This window comes from Pinus tabuliformis, chromosome X (genome assembly GCF_031772625.1).
Source record: "Pinus tabuliformis cultivar Carrire ecotype Pingquan chromosome X, CPIR1, whole genome shotgun sequence".
NCBI lineage: Eukaryota > Viridiplantae > Streptophyta > Pinopsida > Pinales > Pinaceae > Pinus > Pinus tabuliformis.
In genome coordinates, this window is record NC_142308.1 from 282,080,939 (window position 1) to 282,087,597 (window position 6,659).

At 30.8% G+C, this 6,659-nt stretch overlaps 1 pseudogene; it reads right to left on the reverse strand.

Moving 5' to 3' along the window:
- Positions 1–679: 679 nt before the first annotated feature.
- Positions 680–6,174, reverse strand: LOC149139502 (cytochrome P450 709B2-like; annotated as a pseudogene).
- Positions 6,175–6,659: the final 485 nt, after the last annotated feature.

The following is a 6,659-nucleotide window of genomic DNA, read 5'->3' on the forward strand; positions in this document are numbered from 1 at the left end:
GAGAAGAAAACACTACAACAGTGGGTGTGCTCACATGGGGAGGGTTGGCCTGCGGGCTCGCCCTCCCGAACCACCAACATCAAAAACATTGCAATTTAAATATATATGTGTCACTATAATGGTTAAGTGACAACTGGTAGTGAAGGTGGTAAGGTGCGGGCACTGTGGAGGGGAGGTCGTGGGGTCGAACCCTGATGCCTCATAAAAATTTTAATACACTATTGTAGGGGAACGTGGCAGCCTCTGGACTTGCCACTTGTTGCCTTCTGATTGTTCCAACTCAACCGCTATTACCCGATAACACGTTGCCATTTCTGAGCATATGATTCGTCCACCTGCATAGGAATATTCCAATGAATTTTGTAGGGAATATTCCAAAGAATATTCTAGGGAATATTCCATATAATATTCTCCTTACTGACTGGGATGTACGAATGCCTAGTCAACCTTTTTTCCCAAAATTTTACATGTTTAGTGAAACAGTCAGCGGGAACTAACTTTCTCATACAAAGTCTATTTTGAACGAAACAAGTTTCAATGGTATCATTTTGATGAGCCGGATACAACCGTTTAGGTTTCACACAATTCTATGTACTTTGATTTTTGAGCTATTTTTTTGCCCCTAATATAGATTCCAATCAAAACGCAGAGATATCATATTCATGGTTGGTGCCATAATTCAAAAGAATTGAAATTCCAGATCTAAAATACTAGCACTACTTCCCAGCGGCAGAGTTAACAACATAATTTTTCTCCACAGAAACAAAAATTGGAGGATGCCACAAGAAGGGGAGAGATTGAATGAATAATTTTGTAAAATCATGGAGAGATTAATTTTGGTGTCTAACATGGAAAAACTTTGGCCAACACAATTTCTTCACCCCAAGGAAAATGGAATAAAAGCATCTGGATGAATGACTGTCTTTGAAACATCTACTTCAAATCTCTTTAGCTTAAATAAGTTTGCATATGGACCCCAAAACTTCTCTTTGTGATGCATTGTAAAAATTCAAAATGAAAAGATTGCACCTTTAGGAATAGAGACCTGACCAATCTTGATTGCTTTGCATGTTTTTTTTATTAACCTTGCAACAGGTGGATTTAGCCTTCGAGTTTCATTTACCACCACAGTCATCTACCAACAAGAGGAAACAAATATAAATACAACTTAAAAGACAAATAACCAATAACTTGAAAGATAAAGTATAAATAACTTCAGAGATTACCATAGTTATTAGGGAAATCAGAACCAACCCTTGTCTCTTAGACATATAATGATGCAATTGAATTAAAAGTGCTAACACCAAATACTTGACAATTACATATTGTTCCAATCAGTATTATTAATGTTAATATAATATTTTTTCTATCAATATTAATAAATGTCACTTGGAGATGATTGGGCAAAGCTAAAGAGTGAGAATTATTTAAAACTTGGAAAATATGAAAAATTTCTCAAAAATAAAAATGAGAAATGCTTCAAATCCCATTCATGAATCTACATACTACAAAGACCATGGATTTTACATGACAGATATTCTAATAGCTTGTGGTGAAATTGGATTAGGAATAAAAACACATCTCCCTTTTGTATTCCTTTCTATTATTTATAAAAAGGTGACTGAATATGTAGTGTCATAATCACATTTGACAACCAATTTTGTATCAAATTCATCAGTCAATAGTGTAAGTATGGCTTGTTAGACTCAGAAAAGCTGACAAATCCCTTTTCTCTAAATAAAATGGTTAATTAGAGTTATACTCATATTTTACTTGCAATTCTATATTGATTTCATCAATTGATTGAGTAGGTATGAATACTTAGACTTGGAAAAGATAAGTAGTCTATTTTCTCTAAGGAAAAAACTCCTAGCAATCAATTTACAAGAGCCTAGACCTACCTACTAGATATATTGGAGTCATTCCTACACACAACATAATCCTGTACTGAATTCATCAGTCAATCAAGTATGCATTGTAACCAATCTTTTCTCCATATAAAAATGTTATATAGAGTCAGACTCAAATTTTAATTGAAATTTTGTACCAAATTTATCAGTCAATCGAGCAAGTATGGCTCGTTAGGTTGGAAAACATTGACTAGTCTTTTTTCTCCAGAGAAAAGAGAAAATAGTGAGAGTATCCAATTGACATGGAAGAGTCTAGAACCAACTAATGGATCAATTGGAGGCATTTCTTTAGAGATCATAGTAGAAAATAGACTCAGAAGAGTCAAGATCCAGTTATTGAATCTATCTTAATCATATGTTAGTGCCAACTTGACACTAATGTAAATAAATGTGCCTTCTTATGTTCTATGGATGTTTGATAATTTTCTATAATAACTACAATTAGAGTAGGAAAAACCCTAATATTATTATAGATGTGCATTATGTTTTATGTATGTTTAAAAATTTCCTAAAGGATAAAACAAAATGCTACTATGGTTATAATAGAAAAATTGCATCTTAGTCAAAATTGTAAAACTATAAGGATGAATCCATATTCCAAACGAAACAAAATAATCTTACATGATCATATGTGAGCCACAATTTGCATAAAAAAAAATTTATCATCTTCAAACTAATACAACTACCCTCGTGAGCTAGAAATGAAGAACTTCAAAATAAATAACAAGCAAAAAAAAAGATAAATATAGATTTCATATTCTACCTAGTCTTGGAATTTTCTTGGATATAATTTCTTGTAAAATTTTATCATAATCATGTAGGGATTTTTTGGCATCATAAGTTTTAATTTTGAATTCTACACAACTTACCATAATTCATATATGTTGTCAAAAACACAACTTTTGACAACAAAAGATAATGATTTGACCAAAATCCATTTAGTCACATTTTGACAAAATCTCTAACACATATAATATTTGGACAATATTGATAATATTAATTCGAATAAACATTTATTTCTTCGTAAACAAACCTGCTTAATGAGTTGATCACTTATAGAATCACTAAAAATATAGCAAATAATATTCATGAATCATAATAGACAAGGCACAATAGGGGATAACAATGGACAATCGAGAGTGAATTGGTGAAACATATTGAATAGCTCCTTAATAGTCTAACCCCATTGTAGATACCATGGAGATAAATTACAACTTAGGAGATACTTGGTGATTTCTCAAGTGGTGTAAATTGCAGAGAGAAATTCATTGTCCTTTCATTAGTAAATATTTCTTTGTATCTTACTATGGATAAGGACTCTAGAATGTGCCACATGGAAATAAGTGTTACATTTAATAGGGAATTTGAAGTAATAATGTCCAGCTTATAAATAAAATTAATGGTCATGGTGAAGATAATCATCATTACCATTGCCATTAATTCAAAAGTTTTGTAAATTATATTTGTAAACAATTTTCTTCTTGTTTGTCCTCTTCATCAGGTTGTCCATTTTGATGACAAACAGATGATTTGATCAACAAACTATAAATTAGTCTGTGGTATACAACATAATTGGAATTCGCACCTTTCTTATCGAAAGGATGACATATAGTGACAACCTTTAATAAGGGAAATATGCTATTGAACTTAGGACAAGTTTTAACATTTAGATCAGAACTACCTACATGGATCTAAACTAACAATCCACTGATACATTTATCTGAACCAAATGAACATTTTTATGAAAATATATAGGGTCTCTTGAGTTTAGGGAAAAAGCGAACATGCTAGTTCTTATTATTTAGGTAGAGCAGGAGAACCTGTGTGGCCATCTTATGATTTATTGGTATATCAATATAGATGTACATCATGAAATATATGATGTCTTTTCTAATCCAAAAAGAATGATTCCTAGAGTTTTGTTGATTAAAAAAATCACAAAAATGACATATGTATATTAAATTGAATGCATACCAATTTCATCTTTCTAAGCATGTCAACATATCGTATATCTATACCACACATATTGATAACTTATTTGCTTAATATTTGCTGTCATTTTGGGTTTATCGAGAACATGAATACTACCCAAGTCAAGACATTGGAAGTTGTCTATGGTCATGAAAAAAAATGTCTCGTATTCATCCTTTTTTTCATCAATAGACATTCTTAGATCTCTTTGAGACCCACCAAATTCCTTCTTGTTGGCACTTATTGTGAATCCAAGCAAGTCACTTATGTAGTGAACATGATTTCTTGTTTTTGTTCTCGACTTTAATCCACTTTGAATTATAGAGTCCAGGATTTCTTTAATTCTTTTGTCAATCTCCCAAGAATACATGTTCTTTCTTGTAGGAATAGATCTGCAAAAAATTCAAATAATATAATTCCCAAATCCTTAATTATAATTATTCTGAAACATTATATTTTTGTAGAAATTCTATAAAATATGTATAGCACGTAGTAGACCCTTATGCAATGGATTAGGGCATTATCTCATAGAACAAAAATTCCCAATGGATGGTTAAAAAAAACATAAATAGAATTACAAGTACTAATGAATTTTCCATCCCATACAAAACTCTATAATTGAAAGATAAATAGATATTATAATTATTGGATTCCTAGGATGTAGACAGATCGTTCAACATCAGCAACCATATCTTGTAATTCTTTTGCAATTCAAATACTTATTTTCCTTCATTTAAACTACTCTTAAATGTAGTATGGGCTATGATATATGTTTTTAAATGTTACAAACTCGTTATGAACATGAATTTATTTGCCATTAGAGTCTTCCTGACACATCATCTCTTGCCAATTCACAAGAATGGATGAAGTGCATGACACAATTTTCTTCACCATTTGTTTTCATTGGAAAAATGATAACATAACTAACTAACATAAATAACATACTCTCTTCCTGAGACATCATCTCTTTCCAATTCACAAGCATCGACGAAGTGCAAGAAACAATTTTCTTCACCATTTTGTGTCATTGACAACATGAGAACATAGCTAATTAACATCAATAACATACTCTACAAGACTTGAACTTTTAGGGACTCCCTACGAAATAGTGTAGTTGATGCATATCTTTGTTCAGTAAAGGTAGGAAAATTCAAAGTATTTAAATATAAATTCACATGCTAAAAGACAACACTTTTGAAAATATATTACATGTCATTAATAAAACTATACTACAACTAATAAGTGAATCCAATATAATATTTTCATTATTTAATTATACTTATTAAATATTACTATTATTAGGCACTCAATTCTCACTATAATTGAAATGGAAGTTTTGCATCAAGCATATATGCTCAAATTATAAGTATCAATCAATATTAATGTTTTACATATATTTACCTCAAGAGCCGAAATTTACATTGTAGCTTAACTTTGGAGTTATGCACCAATGTAATAAGGTCAAATTATAAGAATATATTGATAGTAAATTGGTGCATATATTTAAGGAACTTCTTTTTTTGGTCTATGGCATACCTATATTCAATCACGGGGCCTTCACTCAATGAACCTCTAACATAGCATATGCATTCATGTCATACTAAACAATACCCTTAATTTGACTACATATTGAAAAATACGTCTAAAAATCACATTATTTAACCCCCTACCAATACAAACCCAATACACATTCCCAATTTAAAAAACCCTACTTTCACTAGATATTGTAGGTTTCCAATTTTTAATTAGCATTTTTTATACCCCTTTATATTTACTCATTAACTTTGAGATCCATTTTTTATACCTTCCAATATTAAAACCCTTTAACCCCTATTATATTCTCAACATATAATGTTATTTCTTCCGCAATATAAATCCCCCAATATGAACCCACCTGGTATGCTATTTCTCCCCTATTGAAGCCCCCATGTATTGAATAGTCCTAGAGTCATTGAAGGCGACAACAGTTTTTGATGTGCCAAAATATTCAAATCCTTACTCAAGAAAGTGTTATAGTTCCTCATCTTCTATGAAGTTTTATTATAGAGAAATTGTGAGACATTACAAGAATCCAACCCTTAAATTTATCAACATTAAATAAAAGGCTCACAATCCTCCTATGTTTCACCCATCCCTATCCATTTGCAAAAACTAGTCCTCAACCTAACAAAGCCATCACAAGTGGCCTAGGTGTCTCCTTTCCATAGTAACCAAATTTATTCGGTAAAATTTACTTGATTAGCTATGGTTTTGAAATATAAAACCTTGGATGGATTTCATACCAATAGAAAAATTACTCTCCTAATCATAACCAATAATCAAATACTAATCAGACATTGATTTAAAGATTGACATTATTGAATAAATCAAAACAACTTGCAGAAATCATATGTTATAAATTTATTATTCTAGTAGTTTGACACGTACAAGATAAACATATGAAGGTAAAATAATCCTTGAAGGAGATCATATGTGATGGATATCATGCATTGAATCCAAGAGAAAAATATTAAGAAGGATATGTACATTACTCGAAAAGATATTTGATCTCTTTAGTAATATCAACATAAGCATCTAAATTGTAAACAAAATTAATAGAAACGAGCTAGTTAAAGGGGTGGTCGTCAACTTCTATATCACCATTTAAACTTCAATGAAAGTTTCGGTGTTTGTAAATTAGCTGATTATCATAATAATATTTATTGTTTGGAATCCATAGCATAAACTTATTGGAAGTTTTGAAACATAAGCTTTATATTAATGACAACAATTGAAATC